The sequence below is a fragment of the Diabrotica undecimpunctata genome, chromosome 3, assembly GCF_040954645.1.
Source record: "Diabrotica undecimpunctata isolate CICGRU chromosome 3, icDiaUnde3, whole genome shotgun sequence".
Taxonomy (NCBI): domain Eukaryota; kingdom Metazoa; phylum Arthropoda; class Insecta; order Coleoptera; family Chrysomelidae; genus Diabrotica; species Diabrotica undecimpunctata.
Window position 1 is genome coordinate 98,690,961 of NC_092805.1, and position 13,097 is coordinate 98,704,057.

Here is a 13,097-nt window from a genome sequence, read left to right on the forward strand (position 1 = left end):
CGAGATATTTTCCTTTGCAGTATTGTCTTTTTTTTTCTGTCTTATTTATAATAAACCGTCAGATTTTTTTGGTGCTTGAATGAATTACAAATGTAGAATATGCTACAAATTACGATAAAAACTATTATATTTAATATTGAACAATAAATAAAATTGAATATAATACCAAGTTACTTTCAATTACTAAAAAATCCATAGCTGTAATTCTAAAATTGGATTTCTAAGAATTGTAATATCAATATTATCCTATGATGTGTACATCAGCATGTAAACATTTCTGTGATTAAAAAAGGACATAATAGCGCAAAGTAATTTAGTAGAGATATATATGTCTTAATTAAAGCGAATTGCTTTCATAGTAAGTGTTGAGTACAGGTGTAATCCATTAACGAAATGAGAAATAGCAAACGAGCTAACTCCTAGAATAACTGTTAAGTAAATTATAGTTTTAGGAATGCAGGAAATAATTTAAAGAAAATATAATGTTGTTTTTCTCAAAAAATTAATGGTCACTTGTACAAAATATACTCGATCCAGCGAGTCTTTGCACATCCCTGCCATTATTCAATTTATACGAAGTGAATCAAAAGTGGAACGTATGAGAATTATATTATGTCAAATTTGATATTAGTCTCAATATTAGCTGAGCTTATAAATACGAACCTATCCCATAAAATCAATTACTAAGCTGCTCATAACACCAATGCTGGATGGATCGAAGATAAAACTCACAACTGTCAGCATTACATTACTACTTCCTACGAACGCTTCACCACTGAAGAAATCTCAAATATTTTCAGAGTTGAATATGTTGCCCGTGTGAGTCTTATTCTTATTTCTTTTACCCAACTATCAAAGAGCATCAAAACTAGAAATCTTAACCAGACGGAGTTCAAAACTTCTGGCTTAAGAAGTCTTGGAGTGTTTATTAGTGCTTATCATCATTAATTAATCATGATATTTCTAATCCGCAGAAAATACGATCATTCCTAACTCAGGAAACAACTTATTTAATATCGAAGGATCTACTTTGATAGTAAATTTCGATTTACTCGTATATAATAAAACACCGAAAAATATTCTCAATCATTTTGCGTCTCTGAGATTGATAATATAAACATTTTTAGTCTGTTTATAACTAACACAAACTGGTATTTCGTTTGATCTTGATTCCGCTTGGATATTGCGTTGCAAATAAATATGAATCTTTCCCCTTAGATTGGTGATGCAAGGAAGAGAATGATTTGAGAAAATGAGATCACTACCCGATGAACCGCTTCCCAAGCAGTTGGTTTTATTGTTTGAGTCCGGATTTTCTTTTTAAAATTCGTTATTCGTTATTTGTTTTTGTTATCGAAAAATAGTGTAAAGTGTAGTACAGTTAGAGGAGAAGCAGTTTGGGTTCGGGGCAGATAAGATCTTGCCATATAGTTTTCAAAACCGACAATTTTTTTGCTTACTTTCATGAGTTAAGCGGTGAATTTAAACTCAAAATGCTATTTAACAGTCTTTGTTTAGTGAGTTAGCTAATCACCGTTTTGTTGCATGCAGTAGTCCATGAGAAAAGTTTTGAAAAACAGCGTTTCCAAAGCTTTAAGAAGTCCACATGGTATTAAGTAAGAATTAAGCTGCCGAGTTTTGAAGAATACATTTTGTTCATCATCCAGGATAATCTGAAGCCCAATTCAATGTTTGACCTCACCAAGATTTGTCCATTTTGTGTTTCCATGGGCCATCCCAGATCATTTGCAGTTTGTGTGGGACAGGTAGTTTGATTTGTATCCAATTCCAAGGTAATAAACTTCCTTGATAATTTAAAAGGAAATACACAGCCAGTGAAGCAAGGATTTGTTAAAATTTTTCTAGGTAAAATAAACATTTTTCATTAATATACAAACATTTGCTTTCATGGCAAATTAAAAAATTATAAATAAATAAAATTATAAGTTTTATGGATTAGCTAATTGCCATATTTCAGTTTTCTTTTAAATAAAGTTAACCTTAAATTAAATACTTAATTATTAATTCAAAAAAGTTTGATATTTAATTTCGATATATAACAGTCAGTATTATCCTTTTCTGTCAATTGATACATAACCAAAAATTTTATACTCTGTTTTGTTAAAAGGTTAAACTCAATGTAAAATTTGTTTATAAATTTGGATAATTTTATTTGTAATAACTGTTTATGTGAAATAATAATAAATATGTAATGTTTCTCTTTAAACCAGGAGTTTAAAATTATTTCCTTTACAAAGATTTTCACCCTAAAAAAATTTTTAGGAAAGAAAACCCTTTCTTTCTATCCAGCAAGAGGATTTTCTTAAACGGCGTCCAATTTAAATAGTTTAGGAATCTTTTTGTGTTTGTTGCTCGGGAAATGTCTGTAAGTATTTTTTTTTACTTCTTTTTTGTGTAGTTAGTTTCCCAGTCCCTCAAATAAAGAAACATTCACGACCCAGCTCTTCAACCAAAACACAAGTAGCCGTTTGCAAACGTTTCAGTTTATTTGCTTACCCTATCTTCAGCACAGTAATTGTTCAGTTCCCCCTTTCAACCCCCTATAATTGTGGCATTTCAAATCACCTTGTATATGGTAAAACACCGAAAAAGTATTTTTAATCTTTTTGCGTCGCCGAGAATTGATAATAAACACATTTTAAAGTTTGTTTATATATCACAAATAGGTATTTCTTCGGTATTCTTTGGTAGAGAGCTACTTTAGGATATTATGCGCGTCAAATAAATAAGAATATGTTCGTATATACATATTTTGTTTATACCGAGTTGAGCGAATGATTTTTAAAAATTACTCACTCTCGGTAAAGCCGGTTGCTGTTAAAGGCGTTTAGTTTTATTGGAGTCCGAATTTTTCTTCAAATTCGTAATTTTTTCGTTTTTCGTCTTTAATCGTGGGAAAATGTGTATTATAGTAGCAGTGTGAAGTTCTATGTGCAGTACATAAGGTTTGGAAGAGATTTTGTTGAGAGCAACGATGATGTGTTTAGTCGGAAAAGAAGCCGGCAAATTTGTTGAAAAAAGTGAATTATATTCAATGTACTGTGTCAGTATTGAAAGAGTAATCACTGTTTTTTATTTTTATGTCGTCTCTTATCTGAGATATTTGTAAAACGGCGTTTACAACAACTATGAAAGATACCCACATGTGTTCCAGTTTTTAAAGAAGCCAAGTTTCAAAGTTTGGTCCAGTGTCCAACTTCCAACCTCATTTTGTTTGTCCTAAGCCGTTTCAGACTATCTTTGCAGTTTGGAGATGCATTTGTTTGTGTTTGCAGTGTAAGTCCAGTTCCAACCTCAGAAAGAAATAAAATTAACATTTAGTGAAATCCAGGTAATTATTTTTGTTGAAATTTTAAAGTAAACATTTTCTAGTAATAATTGCTTTCATAACAGGTTAAGAAATTGTAAGAATAAAAATTACAAATGTTAGGGTGTGGCCTAGATGTCATATAAATTGTTTCTCAAGTTTTAAAATTTAGTGTTGATATCTGACAGCTAGCTTTATTTTTTTACATTTGACACATACCTAATCATAACTGAGATCTCGTTTTGTTTTTGTTTTTTAAAAAAGGTTAACCTCTATGCATAGTTTCACTTAAAAAGATATTTTTTATTTGTAATAATTTATTTCTGCTACAAACTTCTAGAGTTTATAAACGGATAGTAATATAGTAAGTTTGTTTTCTGTATTTTATTATTACTATTTATTTTTGTAACTGTTTGTCGTGATACAACAATAAATGCGTTTCCCTAAAAAAAGGAGTATTATTTGTTTTAAAAAGTTTTTAACCCCTTTTTGTATTTTTTAAGAAGGAAGAGCCTTTTCTTTCATCCAGCAGGAAGATTTTTCTAAGCGGCTTCCTTATTTTAAATAGCTTGAGAACCTTCTTGTGTTTTGTTTGTCCAGGAGACTCATGTAAGTACCCTTTTTGTTTCATTTTTAGTTACCTCATTCCAGCCCTCTTGTTATTCACTCATCCATGACCCCAGCTCTCCAAATAAACCCTGAGTAGCCGTTCGCAGCAGTTTCGTTTTATTTTGCTTGCCCTACCTCCACCGCAATAATTTCTGTCCCAAATTTTCAACTCCCTATAATAATACCCTATGTGGTAGGCAAAATATTCGTTACATAATCACCAATGGGTAGGCAAATAAGACACTCAATGTGGTAGGCAAATTCAATTGCTTCAAATTTAATACCGAAGACAGTTACTTGTCTCCCAACTTTGTATAAATTGGTTATATTCTATGTAGCCCAGCGTATCTATCAACAATCTTATCTATTTAAATAATACCATGTCACAACAGAAGGATGCGCTAAGGGTTCCATAGGCTGCAAAGAATAACTTATCATCGACTGGTCATTTTTTACTAATAAAATTAAATTTGAAAATAAAGAAAAAAATTAGTCTTTTAATAAATTTTATTTTTCTTCTTCCTAATTTTACGGCATTTCCCATTCAAAGTTTCGCATTAAAAACTTTTACTATTCATAATTTTGCATCTGTCTTAACTAGTTCCTACTGCATACTAGGTATGTGGGTCGATTATAAACTGCAAATAAATAAACAAGAGAACAACAATCAACTACATCTAAACTAGCCGGTCAGTCCAGCGGACATTGTAAAAGGAATTAAAATAAACTTAATAGTCTAGGACTATTTGCCTTTACCGTCAACAAATTAATTATGAAACAGAATCTCTATAAAAAATCGCTTTATACTTATGCAACCGAGTAAAAGATATTTAAAATAATATATTTAAAATATTATAACATTTAGAATATAGAATATTCTTTAAAGAACAGAGAAGAAGCAACATGGTAATCCTGATATGTACGTCCGTTCGTACTTGTGAAGGTCATTGTTTTTCTTCTGCGTATATTTTTAGTCTCTTTATTTATATCCCTAATTATAGCATTCATTAAATGTTATAAGCTATTTTTAAACCTTTTTTTTTCTATTCGATTTGTCGAATAAAGGCCTTTCCCCTTTCTTTCCATTCATCCCTGTTGTGGGTGAGGCGTTTCCACGTTGGTCCTGCGTCTCTTTTGATGTCATCGCTCCAGCGCATTTTAGGTCTTCCTTTTAGTGTCTTCGCTTCGTACGGTCACCAGTTTACAACTATATTACGAGTTAAGCCGAATTGCTTTAATAAAATGTTGATATTAAGAAAGATACAGGATGTTAAAGTGCAAATTTAAAATTTTATTTTTTGCTATAACTTTCATGTTTGTAAACATTTATGTATAAAAATTTACAACTGGGTACTTTTAAATGTGAGAAATTATAATTTGATGCACACTTTGAAGTAGCTAATAGAGGGCGCCACATATGCCACATATGTGGCATAAATTTGCACTTAACTTTTTTGCTCTTTAAATTACCTGTATTTGTGACAAAAAATATTGAAGATACTCCAATTACTCCAGGCAACGAAAGAAAAATAGACAAAAACATTAATACTTCTGAATTTTGGTATGAAATACCTAAAGTTAATAGTTAACGAAATATTAAATAAAATAAATATATCAGCAGGATAATTAATAATAGGATTTGACAAAATAACAGAATAATAGGATTTTACATCAAACATTTTACGTTTTATGTTAAATTAAAGTCATAATCAAAACATGTTGTTTACAAACCAAATTAAGAAATAGTTAAAATAAATAACGTAACTTTTTGTCAAAGTAAGTGTTCGATATGTCCACCATTTTTTTTTAATTCATTTGTCAATATATTCCATAAAAGATCGTCTCATATTAAATAATAGCATCATTGGTTCTAAAGAAACTGCTGCAGTATTTATTTCTTCCCATAGTGGGTTGCGAATGTTTATGGGATTCTTATAAACACGTTGATTTAATGCGCCCCATACACCAAAATCAAGCGGAATAAATTCTTTGATACGTGGTGGCTATAATGTATAATGGATGAATATATTCTTTTGGCTACATATCCAAATCTTATGGTATATTGTGGAACTACATCTTATTTGTCGCAGAGGTTAAATAATGTATTAAACTATGATGAATCTCGTTCATTGGTTACTTATATACACACGCAATAACCTATCGATGACATTACTTATTTATATGATTACGTTACAGCTTACGAGTAACTATAATTACATCTCAAACAAATGGAATATTATGATTTACTAACTAACTAATATTATGCTGAACTAAATTGCATGTATGTTTATTGTGTAATGAATAATAAGTATTCTTTTGGAATTTTTTATGAATTAAATAATTATATCAATATCTTACCACATTGCCAAGGAATATGACTACCACGACCAATTCAACGTTCAGAAAAGTTGTATTTAAGTATGTTCTCACTGCCTTCTCTCTAGAATGTGGAGATATACCATCTTGCATAAACCACATATTTTGGGTTTTCAGCATTTTACAATAGAGAAAAAGTAATACAACGCCAGTATAGAAATTTAAGAAGCTGTAGAAAAGGGAAATTGTAAACGTAATGACGGCCAATGTCTGAATACGGACACGGTACCTAAAGAAGAAGATGAAGAATCTTTTCTCCAATAAGACATTTAGCAGCCATAACAAAGCATTTTGTGATGTACCATTATAATCTTTGAGTTGTTTTAATAAGAATAAACTAAGAATTATGCTTATCTACAGATATTCAGTGCTTTACCGCACCAACCAGTATACCTTTTCTTTGTAAAAATAATGTATCTTTAATATTTTTTAACATAACTAGAGCTAACTTAAAGAGCAAAAAAATTAAGCGCAAATTTATGCCACACATGTGACATATGTGGCGCCCTCTATCAGTTACATTAAAATATGTATCAAATTATAATCTACTCAAAAGCATTCCTTTCCCTTTAACACCCTGTATTTTTCTTAATATCAACATTTTATTGAAGCAAGTTGGATTAAATCGTAATATTTTAAAGTGCACAATCTACGGTTTCTGTTTGTACAATTACTTAAGGACCACCCTGTATATATATATATATATATATATATATATATATATAGTATATTATATATATATATATATATATATAAGCGAGGTTTCTACAGGCTCTGCCACTTCTCGCATTTCGACCTATTTCCCAGGCAACTGAAGGCCTTCTCCTTCTTCTTTTTTGTTGTGGTATGTAATTTAAAGCTTTCTTTGGCCATCTATCTTCATTCATTCGCTTTTCGTGACCATACCACACTAGTTGTCTCGTTTCAATTCTGTCTACACTGGAATATACAGTATTTGTCCTCCTTGTAATATTTTCATTCCTGATATTCTCTTTTTTGGATACACCACACGCTCTCCTTAGAAAATCCATTTCTACTACTTCTATTCTTTTTCTATCTTTTTTCGTGATCTGCCAAACTTCTGCTCCATAAGTCATAATAGGCTCTACCAAGGTCGATAGATTGTCAATTTCATTTCTTGTCTAATATCTTTAGACCATAGTAGAGAGTTTAGAATGTTTACCGCTTTTTTTCCCTGCTGCATTCTGTTTTCGATGTCTCTTTTGGTAGTGCCTTCTTTAGATATTATAGATTCGAGATATTTATATTCATTACATGTTTTTGTGTTTCTAATAAACGCAAAAAACTCTGGATCTTCTTCATCATCTCCTATTTTAAGATACTCTGTCGTTGACATATTCATATTGAGGCCCCATTTTTCATATTCTTTATTTAGTTTTCTAAACATGTAGTCCATGTCTTCCTGATCATTCGCTACGACCACCTGATCATCTGCGAAAAATAAAGTTGTTACCACCGCACTGCCTAGGTCTATTCCCATTCCGGATACTTGTTTCCTCCACTGCTCTAGCGATGATTGAATATATATTTTAAATAAGGTCCGAGATAGGCAACATCCTTGTTTTAGTACTGCATTTTTTGTTATTGGAAATGATTCAGATATAAAGTTTCCTTTTTTAACGACACTTCTTGCATTTTTGTATATATTTGCGATAGCATCCACGTACTCTCTACTGAGACCTACTTTCGTCAATGTTTGAAACAGTTTTTTCAAAGGTACCGTATCGTATGCCTTCTCTAAATCTACAAACAATAGGTGGGTAGATAGATTCATTGCCTTTCGTTTTTTGATTACCTGCTGCAGAACGAATATACCATCAGTGCACGATCTTCCTGCACGAAATTCATTTTGTTCTTGTTCTTCTACGTCTTTGTATTCTGATTCTATTCTTTCTTTTATTATTCGACCGTACAACCTCCCCACTGAGCTGATAACAGTTATTCCCCTATAATTAGGGCATTTGCATTTATCCCCTTTCTTGAATATTGAGCTGATGTATCCAATATTTTAAGCATTTGTTAAATAGTTGAACCAACATCTCATGTAATAGTTTTGGTCCATACTTTAACAACTTAATTGGCATGTCTCCAGATCCTGCTGCTTTATCGTTTTTCGATCTTTTGAGGGCATCGCTTAACTCTCCGGTTGTTTTCTCAATTACTTGTGTATGTTCGAATATTTCTTCCATTTCGATCTCTTGAAATTTACATCCTCTGTCAGTCAGACCTCATAATGGTGTTTTCACTGTTTTAGATCTATTAACTGTAAGTTAGGTTTTTCCTTTCCTTCCCTCCGGGGAGACTTTATCGCCTTTCACGCTTGCCTAACTCTTGTTCCACCCATATAGCTATCCACCTCTGCACATCTTCGATACCACATCTCATTTTTACTTTTCACTACTTCTCTTTTTACATCTCGATTTAATTTTTTATATATCTTGTAATCTTTCTCCTTTCTCGTTGACATCCATTTCTGATAAGCAGTTTTCTTCTTATTTACTAACGTTTGCATATTCTCCGATCACCATTCTTGATTTTTTGTTTTATGTTTGTCTTTATACCCCAAAGCTTTACTTGCAGCCTCATGAATGCATTTTTTAAGTTGCCGGTATAATTCTTCAGCTGATATATTTTCTCGATCCACATTTTGTAATTTTGTGGCCAGTCGTAATTTGTAAAGAAATTTTGTAGAATCTTCTTTTAAGCTTTCTAGGTTATATTTAGGGGATGTTACTTCTTGTCCTTTTTCTATATTCTGTACCTAAGTGTTATTGCTTTTACGATAGTTCGATAGTTCATAGTTATAGCTATCACGTTGGCCATAAGTAAACGATGGTCGGATCCATATTCTGATCCACGGTATACCCTTACGTCAGTTGTTTTCAGCTGGGAAGTTTGACTTTGGATTACATAGTTGATTATCGAGCGCAGATTCCTAATAGGTTGTATCCATGTAAATTTGTGGATGGCTTTATTTTATAAAAAGCCATTCATAATTTTGAGAGACATTTTTTCACAAAAATCTCTAAGGCGCATTCCGTTGTCATTGGTTATTTGTTCCCCATATCTTCCTACGACTCTGTTATTTTCTTCGCTCCCTACTCTGCTGTTCAAATCTCCTAGTATAAAGATTTTACAGTGTTCTTTAACTTCAGAGAGTATTTCATTTCATCTTGTTGTAGAAATTGTCTTTACTTTCTGGATCTGCATCTTCATTTGGGACATACATTCCGACAATTACGATGTTGTGTCCATTCTTTTTAGCTTAGCTTCAGCTCCAGTCTTAGCTCTATTATCTTTACTCACTCCACTGTAGATATGTATATATTCTCCTATCTCTTCATTTCCTTTTCCCTTTTTTTTTGGTCTCGGTGAGAATACATATATCTAATTTTCTTTCCGCTAATTCTTTAAATACTTCTGCTTGTTTGGTTCTAAGTCCTTGTACATTCCATGTAGTCAATATCATTTTCCTTTTCCGTTGCATTAGTCGTCTTTGTTTTGATCCATCCTTTGTATTCCGAGGCTTTTGGTCGAAATTTTTAGCATTTATATCTTTTGACAAGGGATAAGTTGCTAGACCATCGCCTCAACCCTCCTCCTTTATCCGGACTTGGAACCGGCATCGACATTTACTGAGCTACTTAATCCACCCAGCACTTACCGGAGGCGGAGTTCCAGTTTACAACTTCTTTGTTCCATTGCAAGCTTTTAATATTTTTAATACGTCTGTATTCTGTGACATCACCGTATAGGAGAATTTAAATACCTTGGCTCCTACATAACGGGAAATGGGACACTATGTCGAGAAATTATCCACAGGATAAAGGCTGGTTGGTTTAAGTGGAAGCGAATGAGTGGGATACTTTGTGATCGAAAAATCGAAAAAGAGCTGAAAGGAAAATTATACAAGAGTGTAGGGAGACCTGCGTTGGTGTACGGTGGTGAAGTGTGGCCTGTAAAAAAGATTCAGGAAAAAAAGTTTGAGGTAGCTGAAATAAAAATGTTACGGTGGATGTTAGGTAAGACTAAGAATTAATAAAACATTCTTTGATCGTAAGCCCCAATACAAATAAACATTTAAAAAAAGCAGAGGGCAAAAATTAACAATCGATTGTCACCAATAAAAATATACTATCACAGCAAATAATTGAGTGGTCAGACGACAAAGTCTCAATATAGGAGTTCCGAGAAAATCGACATGAAAGTTAGTTTGTTTTTTTTTTGTAAAATCTACACATATTTGGTTATAACACTGCTGATATTAGATTTTTCTTATATTTTTACCTGTTATTCAACTGATTTGGAGGTATTCAATCTTCAACGTTATAGTAATAATATGAGATTATTGTAAGTGACACTTTTACTTTACTGCTACTAAAGACTATATAATGGCTTCACAACCATTTTTACATACAAAAAGTATTGTTTTTGAATTTGCTAACTTTGAGGATTTGAGTAATGAAGATTGATTTCTAACTATTATTTCTAAAGTTGTTTCTAACTTCCGACTTTTCAAATTTCGTTTTAGTGGACATCATCAGGACAACTGTTGAGGTTATTTCTTATTGAAATAAAAAATCACCTAACTTTAAAAATATTATTATCTTATATCAAGGATTCTAAGTTGTTATATTTCGCTGATTTTATTTCTGGCGGTTGTTCATACAGCGTGAAACTAATATAACTAGTCGGTCAGATGGTTTCTTCTTCTTCAAATCTAAAATTTTAAAAGAAAAGGATGTACTGTAAACCATTTTAAAACAAAGTTTAAAGCGTTCATCTTTTTTAAAATGTAACCAAGTCATTTTGCTAAGCCCTTTTAAAATATTTTTATCAACAAAGTTGTTTATAAGAGATATGGATTTAAAATCTTGCATTTTTACAATTTACAATTTATAATTTATAAATACAAATTTATAAATTATAAATTTCAGAATTTTATAATAGTTTGATTTTTGTTTTGGCTTCCGCAGTTGTCACTAAGGACATCTAGGTGTGTGACGTTTTGTAGCAAACTTTCAATGTATTTGAGAAGGCACGAAAATACGTCCTGGAAACTTCTCGAATCTTTGCCTTCATGCCACATGTACATGGTACCCGTACCGGATGCCAAATCATGAATTCCCAAATTGTATGTCCATAGCTAACGTAAATAAAAAACCTTGCTGTAAGTCAGGTAGATATCTCAAGGTCTGGACTGATTATTAAATTTAATGTGATGTGCAAAGTTTGATTTATCTGTGTTATTGAGATGTTCTTTGATTCTTTGAGCCAGGCTTCTCATTTTTCTACCTATAAATCATGTTACAGTCACCATAAGACAATTTGTAAATACCACTTTTATTTAGTTCATCAATTTTGTCCTTATTTTGCTAAAAATGGACTTAATATTGTGTTTGGTTTTACAAGAGATATTTAAGTTACTTATTTTACTAAGTACTTCTAATATTTTTGCTGAAATTGCTACTTAATAAGATAAGGATCTATAAATGGATGTAGTGTTGGATCTATTTTCCACATTAAAACCTTGATTTAATCTCTTTTGAGTATTGACCTTCTAATGACCTTACCTACAGTACGAGTAGAAGGAATAAAACCATTGTTGTTTGCTATTTGTTTAATAATTGAGATTTATTTATTATACACTTCGGACACAAGGATGTTAAGAAATCTATGGACATAACATTGGATAGCTGCCATCTTATGTTGAGAAGGATAATTAGATGATGTAGGTATCATATGTAGGTGTAGGTGTAGGTGAAGGATATGTGGACTTACATTCAGGCAACAGACTCTGTTATAAAGGCAGGGAAGACTACACATACGGTGGAATAGGTTTCTTAATCAACAAGAAGAGAAAATCTCAAATTCAAATAGTTGACAGCATATCAGACAGGGTTACATACATGGTCTTAAAAAAATAAATCCAAAAACTAAAATAAAGATCGTGCAAGTTTATACTCCAACTGAAAAAGCAACAGATGAGGAAATAAATTCTTTTCACGAAGACGTTAAAAAAGCTATAGACAACAACAAAGAATCCAAAATAATAATAATGGGAGACTTTAACGCCAAAATTGGAAGTAATAGGGAAGACTCTGAAAACAAGATTGGAAATTTTGGATTCGGCACAAGAAACACAAGAGGAGAAAAACTCATGGAATTCCTGGAACAAGAAAACATGTATGTTATGAATACCTTCTACAAAAAGAAACCTAACAGAAAGTGGACATGGGTCGCACCTAACGGAACTACCAAAAATAAAATAGACTATTTTCTCTCAAACAACAAAGCAATATTTGAAGACGTCACAACAATAAACAACGTAACAACGGGTAGTCACCATCGTATAGTTAGAGCAAAAATAAACATTAACATGAAAAAAGAGAGAAAAAGGATTTAAAAAAGAAACAACGAGGATAGATGCCTTTAAACTAAGAACAAATGAAGAGCAATTCCGAAAGGTCTTAGCGGATAAGTTCGAATCTGATCCTTCACATAATCAAGATCAAATTGACGAGATTAATAAAAACATAAATAAAAACATTCTCGCAGCAGGACTACAGGTCGCAAAGAAAACAAGGAATAAAGAAGACAAAATAAGCAATAAAACTAAACAGCTAATGACGGAAAGAAGACAACTACTAGCGCAAAACAAACGCCATACTCAAGAATATAAAGAACTTAATAAAACAATTAGAAAAGAACTAAAACGCGACATACAAAAATGGAACGAGAGCTTAATAGAGCGAGTCATTGA